At 34.7% G+C, this 18,720-nt stretch overlaps 1 long non-coding RNA gene across 1 annotated transcript; it reads left to right on the top strand.

Annotated features, from left to right (window-relative positions):
• The first annotated feature begins 12,124 nt into the window (after nucleotides 1–12,124).
• Nucleotides 12,125–16,673, top strand: LOC139075630 (uncharacterized). The gene is made up of 3 exons (XR_011526236.1): nucleotides 12,125–12,227; nucleotides 12,683–12,888; nucleotides 16,503–16,673. It is a non-coding gene; the product is annotated as an uncharacterized lncRNA (long non-coding RNA).
• The last annotated feature ends 2,047 nt before the right edge of the window (nucleotides 16,674–18,720 follow it).

The following is an 18,720-nucleotide window of genomic DNA, read 5'->3' as shown; positions in this document are numbered from 1 at the left end:
TCTAGCACTATCATTTGAAATTTTTATAAATAATGTCTTCATTCAATAAAACTTACCAGACATTATAAAAATAGCAGACCAAATGATTAAAGAAAATCCAGAAGAGGGCCTGGCCCCATGGCCGAGTGGTTAAAGTTCTGCAAGCTCTGCTTTGGCGGCCTGGGTTCACAGGTTTGGATCCCGGGCACAGACCTACTCCACTCACCAGCCATGCTGTGGAGGTGTTTCACATACAAAAAAGTAGAGAAAGATTAGCATAGATGTTAGCTTAGGGCTAATCTTCCTCAAGCAATAAAAGAGGAGGATTGGTTGTGGCTGTTAGCTCAGAGTGAATCTTCTTCAGCAAAAAAAAATTAAAAATTAAAAAAAGAATATCAAGAGAAAAAAGTAGAAAATAGAAACAAACAAGAGATCCAAATATTGCATTAATGTGTTTGAATAAATAGAAGGAATAAGGAAGAATTTTATCACAATTTTAAAGTATATGTACATTAAAAAAGAATCAAACGTAAATTCTGGAAATGAAAAAATACAATAATTGAGGTGGATAAAGCAAGAAAAAGTGATACATGTGGAACATGGTGAAGAAATCTAATTTAATTATATTTAAGTTTAGATAGAGGCTGGGAGAGTAGGATATAAGGAATATTCATAGGAAAACTGGCTGAGAAATAATTAAAACAGAAAAATTTTCAAATCAGCCATGGAGGAAAGACACATAATCCAAGAAACAATAATAAAATTGAAACTTACTTTACAACAGAAATTTTGGAAGCCAAAAGCTAGTGGAATTTCTTTGTGAAAGTAGTGAAAGGTATAATTGTGAGCATTTAATTTTGTAACTAGCCAACCATCTTCCAAAAATAAACGTCAACAGAGAGATTTCCAATTAAAACAAAACTTGAAGACTTGAGAGGCAAAAATCCTGTACAAAAAAATGTTTGAAAGTATAAGAGCAGAAGAAAAATACTCACAGACAGAACGATGATTATTCAAGAAAACACACACACAGGACAAATAGGATAAATCTAAAATTTTGTGTTTTTTAATTTAATTTTTTATTGAGGTAATATTGGTTTATAACGTTATGTAAATTTCAAGTGTATATCATTATATTTTGACTTCTTTGTAGACAATATTGTGTTCACCAAAAAAATTCTAGTTGCCATCCATTGCCATACAAATGTGCCTTTTTACCCCTTTGGCCCTAACCCCACTCCCCTCTGATAACATCAATTTATTTCCTGTGTCTGTGTATTTGTTTGTTTTGTTTTATCTTCCACATATGAGTGAAATCACATGGTACTTGTCTTTTTCCATCTGATTTATATCACTTAGCATAATATCCTTAAGGTCCATTCATGTTGTTGCAAATGGCAAGATTTCATGTTTTTATGGCTGAGTAGTATTCCATTGTGTATATATACCACATCTGCTTTATCCACTCATCTGTAGATGGGCACTTAGGTTGTTTCCAAGTCTTGGCCATTGTGAATCATGCTGCAATGAACATAGGGGTGCATATATCTTTTTGAAATAGTGTTTCATGTTCTTTGGATAAATACCTAGAAGTGGAATAGCTGGATCATATGGTACTTCCGTTTTGAAATTTTTGAGAAGTCTCCATAATGTTTTCCATAGTGGCTGCTCCAGTTCACATTTCCACTAGCAGTGTATAAGTGTTCCCTTTTTTCTACATCTTCCTCAATACTTGTTATATCTTATATTTTCTTTTTAAAGATTTTATTTTTTCCTTTTTCTCCCCAAAGTCCCCCAGTACATAGTCGTATATTCTTTGTTGTGGGTCCTTCTAGTTGTGGCGTGTGGGATGCTGCCTCAGCGTGGTTTGATGAGCAGTGCCATGTCCGCGCCCAGGATTCGAACCAACAAAATACTGGGCTGCCTACAGTGGAGCACGCGAACTTAACCACTCGGCCACCGGGCCAGCCCCTATTCCTTGTATTTTTAATAGTAGCCATTCTGACAAGTGTGAGGTGATCTCATTGTGGTTTTGATTTGCATTTCCCTAATAATTAGTGATGTTGAATATCTTTTCATGTGCCTGTTGGCCAACTGTATATCTTTGCAAAAATGTGTGTTCAGATTCTCTGCCCATTTTTTAATCAAGTTGTTTTTTTTTTGTAGTTGAGTTATATGAGTTCTTTCTGTATTTTGGAGATTAACACCTTACTGGATATAAGATTTGCAGATATTTTCCCCATTGGTAGGTTGTCTTTTTTTTTTTTTTATGGTGATAATTTCCTTTGCCATGCTGAAGCTTTTTATTTTAATATAGTCTCATTTGTTTATTTTTTCTTTTGTTTCCCTTGCCTGAGGAGACATGATATTCAAGATCGTATTGCTAAGATGAACAGCAAAGAGCATTCTGCCTAGGTTTTCTTCTAGGAGTTGTATTGTTTCAGGTCTTACATTTGAGTCTTTAATCCATTTTGAGTTGATTTTTTGTGTATGGCATAAGATAATTGCCTACGTTCATTTTTTTGCATGTGGCTGCCCCGTTTTCCCAACACCATTTATTAAAGAGACTTTCATTTCTCCACTGTATGTTCTTGGTTCCTTTGTCAAAAATTAGCTGTCCATAAATGTGTGGGTTTATATCTGGCCCTCAATTCTGTTCCATTGATCTGTGTGTCTGTTCTTCTGCCAGTACCATGCTGTTTTGATTACCATAGTTTTGGAGTATATTTTCAAATCAGGGTGTGATACCTCCAGCTTTGTTCTTTTTTTCTCAGGATTTCATTGGCTGTTCAGGATCTTTGGTTGTTCCACATAAATTTTAGAATTCATCGTTCTATTTTTGTGAATAATATTGTTGGGACTTTGATAGGGATTGCATTGAATCTCTAGATTGCTTTAGGAAGTATGGACATTTTAACTATGTTAATTCTTCCAATATATGAGCATGGACTATCTTTCCATTTCTTTGTGTCTTCTTTGATTTCTCTCCACAATGCTTTATACTTTTCAGTGTACAGGGCTGTCACCTCCTTGGTTAAATTCATTCCTAGGTATTTTATTCTTTTTGTTGCATTTGTAAATTTGATTGAGTTTCTTAATTACTCTTCTTGCTATTTTGCTATTTGTATATGGAAACACAACTGATCTCTGGATGTTGATTTTTTTTTTTTCCTTTTTCTCCCCAAAGCCCCCCAGTACATGGTTGTATATTCTTCGTTGTGGGTCCTTCTAGTTGTGGCATGTGGGACGCTGCCTCAGCGTGGTTTGATGAGCAGTACCATGTTCGCGCCCAGGATTCGAACCAAGGAAACACTGGGCCGCCTGCAGCGGAGCGCGTGAACTTAACCACTTGGCCACGGGGCCAGTCCCTCTGGATGTTGATTTTTGTACCCTGAAACTTTACTGTATCAATTTATTTTTTCTAATAGTTTTCTTGGGGAATTCTTTAGTGTTTTCTATATATAAAATCATGTCATCTGCATATAGTCACAGTTTTACTTCTTCCTTTCCAGTTGGATCTCTTTTATTTCTTTTTATTGCCTGATTGCTCTGGCTAATACTTCCAATACTATGTTAAATGAGAGTGATGAAAGTGGGCATCCTTGTCAGGTTCCTGTTCTTAAAAGGACAGCTTTCAATTTTTCATCCTTGAGTATGATGTTAGATGTGGGTGTATGATATTTTTCGAATTATACAACCTTCCAAAACTGAATCAAAAAAAAAGAGAGAATCTGAGTAGACTGATCTCTAGTAAGGAGATAAAAAGAGTAATAAAGAACCTCCAAAAAAACAAAAGTCCAGGACCAGATGGCTTCTCTGGTGAATTCTACCAAACATTCAAAGAAGATGTACTACCTATCCTTCTCAAACTCTTTTTTTTAAGGTATTGTTTATCCTTTTTTCTATCATCTTTTTAAGGTATTGTATTAAATTTGCTAGCATTTTGTTGAGGATTTTTGCCTCTATGTTCATCAGTGATATTGTCCTATAATTTTCCTTTTTTATGCTGTCCTTGGCTGGTTTTGGTGTCAGGGTAATGTTGGCCCCATAGAATGAATTAGGAATTATCCCATCCTCCTCAATTTTTTGGAAGAGTTTGAGAAGGACAGGTACTAAATCTTCTTTGAATGTTTGGTAGAATTCACTAGAGAAGCCATCTGGTCCTGGACTTTTGTTTTTTTGGAGGTTCTTTATTACTCTTTTTATCTCCTTACTACAGATCAGTCTATTCAGATTCTCTTTTTCTTTTTGATTCAGTTTTGGAAGGTTGTATAATTCTAATAATTTATCCATTTCTTCTAGGTTATCAAATTGGTTGGCATATAGCTTTTCACAGTATTCTCTTACAATCCTTTGTTTTCCATGGTATCTGTTGTAATTTCTCCTCTTTCTTTTCTTAATTACTCTTCTTGCTATTTTGCTATTTTTATCTGGTCTGACAATCACTTTGTTTTTAATGGTGAATTTAGACTGTTTACATTTAATGTGATTATTAATATGATTGAATTAAAATCTATCTCTGTTTTGTCTTGGTTATTCTCTGTTCTTGCATGCATACATTTTTGTGGCTCATAAAAATATAGTTTATACTTTATTATATTTTTCCCTAATAATTAAAATACCATAAACATCTTTACTTTCCTGTGACTTTATAACAAAACTTATTTCTATCAATTGCTAGCAGTGCTTTTAACGTTATTTTAAGTAACAGATTTATTGTAATTTGTGCCATATTATTTTCTGTTTATTGTTTCATTTATTTTTATACAGAGCAGGAAACAAAACATTTACCAATGACATGTGGTTTTTTTGTCTTTCATTTTTAAAAAAGAAACTTAAAGACAGCACTAAATTTTTGTCACTAAGTTTGGATCAAGTGCTACATGATCTTAAATCTAACTGAAAAGAATGTAGAATTTGAGTTATGTTTTGATGATTAGCTTTTATATGTGGATTGAGAATCATATTGGTTCCATAATATTTAGTTAATATCTTATGACACAGTATGCTCTTATCGAAACTCTCTGTTAACTTAAGTGAGTGAAGATTAAGTCATCTTATTTCACCTCATAATATGGTTACCAGGACTTGTAATTGTTCTTTTACTTTGCCAATTTTTTACTTCTTGCTTTTGTTAGTGTTATTGGTACTACCTTTAATCTGACATTTATTTCTAAGTATCTTTGAAAGCCACTGTTCCTTTTAGTGGAAGTTAAATTAGTTAAAACCGGATGATATAATCCTTAAATCAGTTTAAGTTGGCAAATAGAAACTATTACAAATCACAATATGTTGAAAGTCAGTAAAGCAGTGATGACCTTATTATGAAAATTTCTGCATTATGGAACTTTGACTATATCCTGTTGCTATACCTCATTTACTTCAGAGTTTATAATATTTGATTACAGACTGAGTAGGGCACTGGGGAGGGAAATCCATATATTAAATATTAGTAACAGTAGTTCTTTTTATATAAAAATAAATAGAATTAGAAATTCTAAAATGTTCACATAGCATGACAATAAATCATGTTTAGAATCTACTAGAGTGCATGCTTCTCTCTTGAGGAATCACTGGCCTCAAGATACAGACGTAAAAGGTAAGCCAACAATTAACTGCATGCTTATAAGCATATTTTTCTAATTTTTTCATTGCCTAACCTAATTATGATCTATAGCACTCCCATTTCTGTCTCCAGACCCATTTCTAAGCTGATATATGGCATCTCCATGTAATTCATGCTTGCTTTGACTGTGACCTAAATTCCCAGGCTGGTTTCTGGATAAATTCTCAATAGTGTAGAACTGTAAACGCACACTCACTCTGTGTACCAGGTATGTGGGAATTAAAGAACAACAATCACTATAACCTTTGTGTTTATAAACCACAGTGACATGGAGATAAAGTTATATTACAATGGTCTGTGTGTCTGATTCAAACCATCACCCACTGTATGAGGGCCTTAAGCCTCTCATGACACTTCCCGACTATTTATGGCTACAGTTAGTGTATGTCTAATGTATGCCTCGGGAAATAGCCTCAGTCACCTCATGACACTAGCTATTTCCTCCTCTTCATTCCAATGCCTTTCATAGTGTCTGGGTCAAGTCCTCTACCACCTGAAAAGCTGCATAAGACCAACTCATCAGTTATTAACAGTAGCCTTGAATTAATTCAAATTACAGTTAATTTGTTATTTTACTCTTAAATCACTATATAATATTTTATTACTCTGTTCAGAAATATTTTATGGCATTTTATAATCTTCTGTAGTTCTTACATAAAATGATGTATCTATGAAATTTAATTTATTACTTTTAAATTAAAAATTAAATTTTCCTTTTATAGAAAGAATTTTTAGTTAATTAATCAGTCAGTATGCATTTATTGATTTCTTCAGTAGTGCTCAGCATTGTTCATGGATTAGCATCACACAAAAGAATTGTAAGAGTAGATTTCTTTCCAATGATTGGGCCATGTAATGGGGATTTAAGAAAACACACAGGAAATTATTGATGCCAAGAACATATAAAATGAAATGTGATACAGGAAATCAAATGGAACACTACCCTTGATACACCAATTTTCTGCATACTGAATCACATGGCTGTCACTTCAAATGAAAAATGAATTTTTAAGGAAGTTTTTTATGGATTTCCCTTCACCCCAATGTCTCCACAGACTCAAATGTTACCTCAGAACAAAGATGCTCAATTTTAACATGTACTTTGGAATTAATTGGTGTCAGCTTTTTTCTTTTCCTTTGCTGACCATATTCTCTTGAGGAGACCTTAAGCTCCTGAAGGGCACAAAATACAAATTCCATTTCTTTGTCAATTCTCTAAATATCTCACAAAGTACTGAATGAAGAGTTCATGAAAGATCCTTTTAATGAAAACTGATGGGTAGTGCAATATCCCTCACTACCCGAGGAGACCCTTGCTTATAGTGGTGTCTAAATGGTTGTACAATTCCCTCCATGTTGGAGGAAAGGCAAAAAAAATGTGATTCAAAAGGTAGAAATTTAAAAATTTCCTTTTTGGGAAAACCCAGGTAAAAAAAAAAATACCTCTTGTAATCCCTTCCAGTGTTTTGATTCTGTGATTATATGATTAACTATCTAATTTAGATTATATGATTAACTATCTGATTTACAATTGGGTCAGAAATAAATCTTTTCTCACTTGCCACAGCTTCTTCCTTCTCCCACTTTAGGCTATTTATTAACTCAGTAACTACATTATTCACAGTAGCTGAAAAACAAGGCTGAAGATTTCATGAGATCTTACATTTACCAAATTTTCTGCTGATTAAATGAAATAGTTTGGTAATAGTTTCTGCCACCCAGGAAGTCCAAACTGTTTATTAAATGGAAAATCTGGGTAAATTATGACTGAGCACGTCTGGTTTGTTTCAGTTTGAGCTATAATAGTTTTTACCATAAATACTGGGAATTAGCACTAGGCTCTACTTTTCATTAAATTACTAGTAAAAGTTTTAAAAAATAGATTTTAAACACTTCACAGCTTGGATCTAGACCTAGTCAAAAGGTAAAAAGAAATAATCAGGGGTAACTCAAGATATTGCATAAAATGAGCTGGTTGAGAAAAATACAAATAGCCCCAAATTGGCAGTAGCATATAGAATGCTAGATACATAAACCTAAGCTTTGAATTTAGTTGGAACATAGTATTTATCTTTTTCGAAACATTTTTCTCTTTACAAAATCTATTCCTTGAGCGCTTATTCACCCAGATAATATGATACCATTTTTTTACTATATTTAATTTATTTAATGTATTTGTTTGTAATTGTTCTTAAATTATTTCCTACTAGGTTTCCTGTCATTCCAACTGTCTTTATACACATAATTTTCCTTTAATGTCTTTTATGAACAATTCCTTATTTTGGATGGTTTTAGAGAATGACTTCATAATTCATTTCTGAGTGAGTGAAACAATCTGAAAACCTTTTAAAGCAGGTGTATCTACTTGCTTTCAGCTTTGTTGAATCATATTTTTATTTGGAACCTTTGAAGGAATGTTGACTTAGCATTATAAAAATTATTAACTGGTGAAACTATAAAGAAAACACAGACTCTACTTACAGTCTTGTTCTTACAGCATGCATCACAAAACCAATGCATTTCAAAGACCTCGATGTTTCCTTTTGTGATGTCTCCCGAGATCAGAAAACGCAAAAATCCTCCATAAATATGCATCAAGACAGCTGTTTGATTTATACATTATGCAGAAACCTTAGGAAAACAGAGTTGTGTGTAATGTTGCAGTAAAAAATACACGCTCCAAAAAAAAATCAGTTTCGAAAAGAAGTAATGTGAAGCATTTTAGCCTTTCATGAGAAATGAAGTGCAGCACAATTCTTGAAATTTGGCATTTAGATGTATTTAAATCATTAAGAAGTTACCCTGACCTATTTTATAAACCCTCAATTCTATCTCCCAGTTTTCTCTACAATAAAATTTATTTTTCACACCAGAGAGAATTTTTCAATTTTGACAGGATGAAAATCCAAATTGTGTCATCAAGGTGTAGTTTCAGCATCATCTCTACAGTGTGGATGAAATACCTCTATCAGCTCAAGAAGCAGACAGTCCTTCCAAGAGGCAGATTTTCTGTGAAATAGTGAACCTTCTACACAGGACTGTTCAACACCCGGGGAGGGAGCTTGGCAATGGGTTCTAATGATAATATATTTTGTGATGATTGTGGTATTAGTCAGTTTTTAAAATTTGTAACTGTTTTCATATTTTTCATCATTCAAAATAAACATGTCCATTTGTTCCTAATTTTGTATTCATAATTCATATTTTTATTTAATGAGCACCCCACCCCACCCTTAAATTGTGTAAGTTTCACACCCTACAAAACCTGGATCATCCTCTTGACCCTGCCTAGGACATTGTCTTGTCATGTGCAGTGGTGGAGTGTAGGTTCTGGTTAGGGATTTGTGATAACTCAGGCTCTTTATCTTAGAGTCCTCATTTTTGTATTACTGCCTGTGAATATTGAGCCCACTGGCTAGACTCATTCAAACTAGGGAGCAGGGAAAAAGAATCAATAGGACTCTCTTCTAAACGTGGTTACATCAGCACTCCTAAAGTACTCCATTTGGTTATATTCTGATTAGGTAGTCAGTCTTTGGTTGAGAACCCCCGGGGGCTCAGAAGTTTTTAAAAGAAATTTGCAATACATTATATAAAGATATTCAGAATGAGATTCCATCAGTGTGTCTTTGTTTTTCTTCTTTTTTATTTGTTAAACTTGATAGCAGAAGTTGGGGTCATTACACAAACTCTAGGTTACAGCCTTATACTATATTAAAAAGTGGTTAGTAAAGAGACAGTACAATAAGGAAATAGTTTAATTTTCCCAGAGTACATTGATATTTTCACTATTACTGCCCCTGAATTTTCAGTCTTTCTCTTCCTTAGCTATTTGGAGAAATATGTCTACCTTTAGAATAAAGAAAAGTTAACCATGAAACAATTAGATGAACATCTTACATTTTTCCCTACTTTTATACGGAGTTCCTAGTAGACATGTTTTCCCAAAAGTACTCAGCAAGAGTCTGGTGCTAAAAGGCAGAGTAAGCTGAATACGGATGAATGTGAAATGCCCCACTTCTTTACTGTGGACTTAATTGATTGAGCTCATTTCGGGGGTGTCTTTCCTATTGACCAGGAACTTGGCTCATTAGACAAATTCACAAAGTGACCTTTTTAAAGAAAGAGTTTCCAATGCATTTGTTCACGTTCCATGCTGCTAAGAATAGTGCCATTTAAAACTAAATGCAATAATTTTGGATAATGTACAGCAGGTATCATTTTAAATATAATTACATAGGATTTTGATTTAGGCAGTGTTTATAAGGCACTTCTCCTTACGTTATTCTACATTTGGATAAAAGATAGTAAATTGCATGCAGAAATTTCTTTCAAAAGCTAATTCAATAGCCACATTTAAATTAACATATTCCCTATATTTTACTTTTGACTGAAATCATAATAGCAGACTAATGTTTTCTTTGAATTAAGTTCCACATGTTAATTTTACCACAGGAAGTCCATACATTAGTCTAAGTCTTCATTTTGCTATACGGTTAACACAAACATCCATTTAACATAATTTCCTGTTGAGTTTTTACTTATGGTTAAACAACACTCAACTTAGTTCAGGATGAAAAATAATCGAGTTTATACTGTGGAAAAATATTAAGATAGAGGAATAAAAATGATGTAAGAATATAAGTGTTGGATGCTATCACAAATGACACTATTGGGTAGTGAATTTCTTCCAAAACTAAAATTAGGACTTTCAGAGAGTCATTTTATGATTCTCGTAATACCATCAGAGTGCTAGGAAAAGTGAGGGCTAAAGATGTAGTTGTTTGTGTGCATTATGCTTATGGAATAGCATTTTGGAAGACCGGATAGTATTAAGTGGTTAAGTTTGGTTTGGATGGATCCAGACCATCTAGGGACAAATCTTGGCTCTGATCCTGCCAGCCGTGTGATTCTGGAGAATTTACTCAAGAGAAATGCACCACCTCAGTTTCTTCTCTCCAAAACAGGAATAATTATAGAACCTGTTCCATAGACGTGTATTAGAACACGTATTAGACGTACATGAGAACGTGTGTATTAGTGCCTGACAGAGAGAGTTTAGTAAATGATGCTGTTTTAGTTTTTGTTGTTATTGTTACTTTGTCGTGTTAGACAACCTCTCATTTACCTCACATTCTATCAAAGTGAAATAATGGATCATTAATTCTGGAATCCTGTTCAAGTCACTGACTCATTCATCCAAATGATTCTAAATTTTTATTGTATGATTTTAAATTGATTGTATTTGAAAATATACCTTTTATTCTAGTATAAGATAATCTCAATGAATTATAAAAAAGGATAGATCTAATTCACATTTTTTACTTGGAAAGAAATAATTGCTTTCTCTCACAAATGATAAAGCTTGACATTTGCTTCTTTTTTTATCTGCATTTATATTTTGCTATTTTTATTATTAATATTTGCTTTTTAAAAAGCAGGAAGAAGTCAACTTATTAAATAGATTAATGAAGGAAGGTTACATAATTCCCATTTAAAATTTTTTCTTATAATTTAAGATATCTTTATAATTAATGAAATAATTAGCACTGTTAATGCTATTAAAATACTATTTGAAGAATTTGAATCTGTCTACTCTCTGTTGAATTCTAGTTCGATGTTTCCATCAATACAAAGTGTTGTTATATAAAAAATATGATTTTCAGGACTTTCATGGATAAATTAAAAAGCATTTTCAATGGCTACCTGGCTGGATTTCAGATTCTAATGCCAGGATGTCACTACCTTTTGATATTTCATTTTTTTGACAACAACAAAGATGAATGGATGCCTGGAATTAAAACTTGAAATATTCAAAACTAAAAAATCACTCTTTCCTTACAGGATATTTAACAAGCATGTAAGTACATATGTCCTTGTCCTTTGTGCTATGGTTCCCAAGATCCACAGAGTAGGAGTCACTTACTTCCCACCTGTAAGATCATTGTTAAGACCTATAACTTTGATATGCCCAAGGTCAAATTTTTCCTTAGGAAATTTTTGAAATCTATCTTGTATAGCTAAGTCAACACCAATCATTCTTTATGCTGTTCCAAATTTTACTTCAGGATCCAGAGAAGCTATCACCCCTTTCTTTTCCTCTGACTAAGCCTCAGTCTTTTTTCTCCACATTCAATAATTCTGTCTTTATTGGTCCTCATTGATAACTAGCCCAGGACCTCAGCACCTTTCCTTTAAGGCAAAAGCTCTACCTTTCTCAATCTCCAGCTCCTGACAGGACTGGCATGCTAAAGATGAGCTCGCAGCCCTAGCCTTTGGTTTCAGATCTCTGCAAACTCCATCCACTCCCTTCCTGAGTATCCCCATGTTGTTTGTTCACAGACTCCAAATTTAATTATTAAGCTCCACATCTAAGCAATTTGTACTCTCTGCTCCCTTTGACCTGCTTGTCCCAGGGGTTGTTCACATTATTCACTTCTGATTGTATTCTCTCATTTGTCAATCTGTTTATCTAAGAAGAGCTTCTAATACTTACTGAGCACTTACGTAATAGTCACTGTTTTACTGTTTTGTGCATATTTACTTATTTAATCTTCACATCAACTCGAGTGGAGTACAATTAGTTCTCAGTATTACATACGTGCAAATGGAGTCACAGAAGGTAAGGTACTATATCTACGATCAAAATGCCACACGTAATAGAGCTGGGACTTGAATCCATGTGATCTGACCACAGGGTCTGTAGCTTTAACCATTAAGCTATCATGCCTTCCACGGTCTGCTTTTCTGCTTCTCTTTTTTCTTTTTCTCTGGCCTCTGTCACTCCCCCTAGCTTTCAACTCCCTTCTGACAGTGAACATTTTTCAAAATGCAAGAGGTATGTCTGAAAGAAGCTGCAAATAGGAGTCTATCTTGCCCTTAAGCCAGCTTTTCAGTTGTCTTCTTTGGGTTGAGAAGCCTTTCTTTGGTTTTCACACAATTTTAATAATAAAAGCACACATGAGGTTACTAGTACTACAGCTAGTATATGTCAATGTCCAAGTGCTAACTCAGTATTGGGCACCTATTAAACTATATGTATAAGCTTTCTCTTCACTCTCTTTTTTCATTAAACAGATGAATCCCAAGAATTTCGTTTAAGGGGCAATTTTTTTTTAAGTTACACATCAATAAATGATGAACCAAACATTTCCATATGAAGCCAGATCTACCAATTACTTTTTACAAATACCTCCTTCGGAGAGATCCCTGGGAACAGGATACTGTTCTGGGAATTTTTCCTGATTTTGAAGAAGACATTATTCTTTTCTGAGACTCCAAAGGTAGGCAGTATTTGGTTAATATCTCTGTTATATTTTGCCACAGAAATGATGACAAAAGAAATAAATATCCAATTACTTATGTTATCTAAACAACGGATTACTATTAGGAAAACTAAATTGATTCTTTAGGAACTTTTCTTTCAGAGTTTATTGGTGATGGGAAGTGATGAAATGTAAATTCCTTGGGGCTTTTAGGCTGGATACCAGATTAGAGGGTAAAATTCCTGAGTTTTAGTATCTACTCTCCCATTGACAGAATGATTTTCTTGAATGTTATGAAGGTTGTTTAACCACTGCAAAATGAGATGGTGGAACTAAATCAATTCAGAAGACTTTTCCAGCACAAAAATGTATATTCATGATAGCATAAATAGTAGAGAACAATTCTAATTATAACATTTAGTCAAAAACGGTCTGCCCTTTGGCAGGAGAAATGTTGACTATTAATATGATCTCTCTACTGATACATGCTTTAGGAATATCTCCAATTAAAATTTTTCCTATGTTGGTATTTAATCATCCTTACTAATTATATTATGTCAAAATAAGGAACATCTGTCTTTGCTCTTTAGAGTGTTTTATATTTTCAATTTAATATCCTACTTCTTAATACAGAATTTCAAATCAAAAGTTCCCCACTTTAGAAGTCATTCATTAGATACACAGGAAAGGTGGGATTAGAGGGCTGATTGAGCTGTGGTTTTTCACTTTCAATTTCTTCTTTTAGCCTCCAAAGAAAGACTCTGCAAACCATGGTCTTGTTAATCCTGTGGAGCAGGAGTCAGTTTCTGCGTCATTGGCGTTAATGATGAGTGATATATTTGACAAAGGTTAGGAAGCTTTTAGAACCATTTGACAGCGATGACCACTGAAGATAGAAGTGGTTTCCCACTTATTTTTTTCTGGAAATAGAGTAGCAACATCTTTGCTCAAGAGTTTCCATCTGACTTAGAAGACCTTTACCCCATTTATGTCTGTCAATATTTTACTCATTCTCTGAAGCTCAGTATAAATAATAATCTTTCCCCTAAAACTTGTATCTAGTTAGAATTGAAATTTTTCTTGTAGTATACAAAAGCAAAACCCAACCCTAAGATATAACAGCTATTTAATTGTAATCCTGCCAGAGTACATCCTGTAATATATTTTTGATTAGTATGTATCTAAATTCTTGTCTTATCTCCCCAGCTTGTCAGTAGAGGAGATCTGGAGGCTGGAATCACCTACTGTCGAATACTATATCCTCAAAATGCCTAAAGCAACTCAATTAGCATAGTAGACACAATTCAATATTGGTTGAATTGGATTGAAATGATTAAGAGGATGGAAACAGAGTCAGGAGACACTTTAGTTCAACATTTGTGTATCCCTGCCACACCTGGGTGGGCAACCTTCATTGACTGAAGTTCAGATTTGCTGGCAGATGATTTTGTTTCCCTGATCCCTCCAAAAAGTTCTCATTTTATTTCAGTTCATCTTCTGCTATAGAGCTTAGAATAAGGGAAACTAATTAATGTGCCAAATATCTCACTGCTTTTCAATGAATAGTTGACAGTCAAAAAAGGAAAATGTATTGATTTATTAACATAAAATCACTGCTCTATGGCTTATGGAAAAGGGCAATTTCTTCTAAGAATTTACAGTTAAATGGTGGGGATATGTTGGAGGGGAAAAACTTAATACAGATGAAAGTTTAAATTGTTTCTGTGATTATTATGTTAAGGTTATCAAAATAGCCATGGAGATCATTATATAAGTTTGAGTTATAGATAGCACTGTAATTAGAGAACACATACATGGGAAAACCAATTATCAATGCAAAGAAAATACAAAGACTATTTGGATCTTCAGAATAAAGTGCAATGGCTGTGGGTTATGTTGGAAGAGAATGAGAAGGTATTGGGGCTTGGCCTTAAATAATAGATGGGAGTTAGGAAAAGACAAACTGCAATTGAAGATGTTAAATAATCTGTAGGTGAAAGTCATTTGAACCTACAGAGATTTGAAACCACCACGTTACAACTACCTCTGTGAGAAAAGCATAAGTCAAGCACTAAAGGGAATTGAAAAAAGAGGGTGATGGGAGCGGGATTGCATGAGGATGAAAAGATCCTATCCATGAAGAGTACATACCCTAAATAAAGACACGCTGATAGCACTGAAGTCAAATGACACTCAGCAATCTGTAGCTGAGTGGACATTTCACTCAGTCCATTTCCGTAGAGACACAGTCGTGTTGCACTGATTGAGCAGAGTGTCGCATTTCTAAGCTTTAGATCTTCTAAGAGTAGACTCTCAAATTCAGGGATTTATGCAGTATTTAATTCTAAATGGCCCGTTCAGAAGTTGAAAAAACAAATGAGTATAAATTTAACCATGGTAACTGTGAAAAATTACCAAAAAGAAGCAGCTCTTACATTCTGCAATACTAATATTTGATGTAGGGAGAGGAATATAGAAGTATGCCTATAAAATGCAAGCGATCTAGGAATACAGAGTTAGGTTAAATACATAGAGATAAACATTTAGAGTAGAATAAAAATGTTAACATCAATTGAAGGTTAAAATTTTTGTAGAAAGGAAATCTCAGAATTGATGTGGAAAAAATCTGCTTTTGATATTTAAGAGGCTGTGTACAGTTGCTGTAGGAGACAGATGGTTCTAGAGCCTTTATCCAGCAATGAGGCTCACAAATCAAAAGCCAGACACAACTTAAAGCCCATTTTCTGACTCTCAATTCTTCTAATTCTTAATTAAGCAGAAAACCAGTGGTTATAACTTGGGGATTAATTTGTAGATGATGTGATCATCCTTTGGTAACATTAAGGAAGGACTTGTGGAACATTATGTGCTAAAACTTTAATTACACTCTCGTGTACTTATCCCACTGAAATCCTATTAAAAAATTGGATATAATATCTGATGTCAGGAATTAGATTCCCAAGCATTAGATTAGTTTCTGAGCCACACGATGAAAAGTGCCACTGAATTGTAGTTTTGGATTATTTCATATTTTCAAGTTAAAAAAAAAGATGACTTCTAAACACGCAATGATACTATTTTATATCTACTAATAGAAACAACATCCACATGTATTTCTAAGAACAGAAACATACTGCTGTGCTTATTCGTTCAACATCACATGGCTATGTTTCAAAGCAGATTTTATTCAGAACTCTCCTGACGTGTGCTTTCCACCTTATTGCAGAAATTCTGTCATATATCCATTATTTAAAACGTGCTTGTCTACCTAGAAAAAATGTAGTAATATCTTGATGCCTTTTTTTTCTTCAGAATGGAATCACCAGAGTTGATGCCCTACCCAATCTTTTATCATTACTCACGGCTGAGGAAATAGACTATACGATGCTGCTAGTTTCCGTGTGAACACTAGCTTTCATTTCGGAAACCTGTGGCTAAATTTTTACCTTTAGATGGGATTTATAATACCCTTCTAGCCAAACAGTCCTGAGCATTTACTGAGATTTTTTAAACTTAATTCTGGCATGTGGTAGGAACAAAACACATCTTAACTTCTCCTTCCTCATTATATTTTATATATGTCCCAGTATGTAACTTTTTTTTTCTCTTTTTTTTTTTTTTTTTTGAGGAAGATTAGTCCTGAGCTAACGTCTGTGCCCATCTTCCTCCACTTTATACGTGGGACGCCTGCCACAGCATGGCTTGACAAGCGGTGCTGTGTCCGCAAATGGTATGGGAACCAGGAAACCCTGGGCCGCCGAAGTGGAGCATGTGAATTTAACTGCTGCACCATCAGGCCGGCCCCCCTAGTAAGTAACATTTTAAGAAAGAGCATCCTGTCCCAAGAATGCCACTTTTTGAGAGGGACGCTTTTTGGATTTCAGGAGGCATATGATACCTTGAGAAACTCTTCCCTGGTGATTTTGATGTTCTTTACACATAAAGATTTTCATTTTAAAAATCGTTTATATGCAATATATTTCGTATGGGGTGGTAGTTCTGCCTTGGCAGGTCCTTGGTAGGAATGGAGAGGAGGACTGAGAATCAAGGAGCAGAGTCTGAAACTGGGTTGTGAGTAGGTTAGGAGAGCTATGGAATTGAGGAAGGATTGTATTTATAGCAAGATCTAGATCTGAGAAAAGGGGCTGAGGGCATTTAGTTTGGTTGAAAGTTTGCTTGAACTAGAAGGGATGCAATGCCTCCCATGTTTTGTCAGCTAGTATGTGTGATTATTACTGAAAAATAATGTGAGGCATGGCTTCAATTATATTTCTTTTTACTTAAATTAACATACTGTTTGATCATGTGTGAATGAATGTGATTTTAGTAATCCATCTTGAATGGCATATTATAGATATATTGTTTTACTGTTATTAGCAATAGGTTTGTTCTGATATAAGCCTATGTTTTTTGCCATTTCTCTCCTTAGATGACGGTGGCTACGATCATGAGGAGGATGATTATGATGATGAGATTTATCATCAAAATCATTATTGATCACCTATTATGTACCAAGCACCATGCCAGGTGTTCCCTGTTTTGTGTAGTCAGCATGTGATTCTCTACACACCTGTGTACATTTCAAATCCAGGGTGACCCAGGTTAATGCCACCTCTGTCAGTGGGAAAACCAGCACTAAGCTTTGCAGCCACCATAAGCAATAATTCCTAGTAGCTATCACCCGAGGGTGTAATTTTCACTAGGGATTTTTGGAAGAGAGGCAAAAAAGCTATGAAAATACCCCTACCCAGCCAACTGAATAAGACATAAAAGCAAATAAATAAAACATGTTGAAATGAATGCTAAGCTAAGGGTTTGTTTTTGGTTGCTGCATTTCATGAGCTATAAATCCATCTTCTGGTGCATGAAGGGGGACTTCCCCAGAAGGAGAGACATCTGAGCCAGATTCTGAAGGAGGGATAGGAGATATGCAGGAGAAACGATGAGGACAGTGTGTCATAGGCAAAGGGAGTGACTTGGTCGGGCAAAGACTCAAGAGAAAGAAAGGTCACCACATGTTTGTGAAACTTTAGGTGATTCAGTTTACCTAGAACTGATTCCAACAGGGGAATAGAAAGAAATGATATTGAAAGAGAAAAATCCTTTCTTCCTCTCTTCCTCTCCCCTTCTCTCCTACCCTCCCTTCCTTCCTTCCTCCTTTCTTCCATTTCCTCCCTTTGGTCCTTTTTGTCCTCCCTTCCTCCCTTCTTCCTTCCTCTTTCTTCCTTTCAATATTGTTCTGCAGATTAGCAAGCATCCCTTCCAAATGCTAGCTTGAAATCAAAGAATGAACTCTGCTCTTTATCTTTATGGGGTCCTGAGATCTCCTAACATCCTTATTAATTCAATTGCTTCTCATTTTCTTTTTTTTCCTACTCTCTTGCTCTTTGACCTAAATGTGATTTATATACAGAGAAGTACTTGAAAACTGTCCAGTCTTTGTCAACTTAAAAGAATTTATTTTGTGTTTTATGAGATATTTGCAACTGACCAAGTTTCTTCTGTTAGCAAGTCCGCAAGCCACTTTTCCGTAGATGGGATTTAGCTCTGTTCTGTAACAATGCACACTGAATTTCTCATTTGCCCTTAAGCTCCTTGGCCCAGTGACACTCTACTTTAAGTTTAATCAGACAGAAAAATCACAAAAGCTCCAGTCTCAAGTGACCATTTTGACCTTTTTTTTCATGAAAGCACGAAGAGAAGAAATTTCCCTATTTTGTGCAGTCAGTATGTGATTCTCTACACACCTGTGCACTGTGTTTGTTTCAAACCCAGGGTGACCCAGGTTAATGCCACCTCTGTCAGTGGGAAAACCAGCACTAAGCTTTGCAGCCACCATAAGCAATCATT

Source organism: Equus przewalskii, chromosome 14 (assembly GCF_037783145.1).
Source record: "Equus przewalskii isolate Varuska chromosome 14, EquPr2, whole genome shotgun sequence".
In the NCBI taxonomy this organism is placed as follows: Eukaryota; Metazoa; Chordata; class Mammalia; order Perissodactyla; family Equidae; genus Equus; species Equus przewalskii.
The sequence above is the reverse complement of the archived record's forward strand: the minus strand, read 5'-3'. Positions and strand labels throughout refer to the sequence as shown.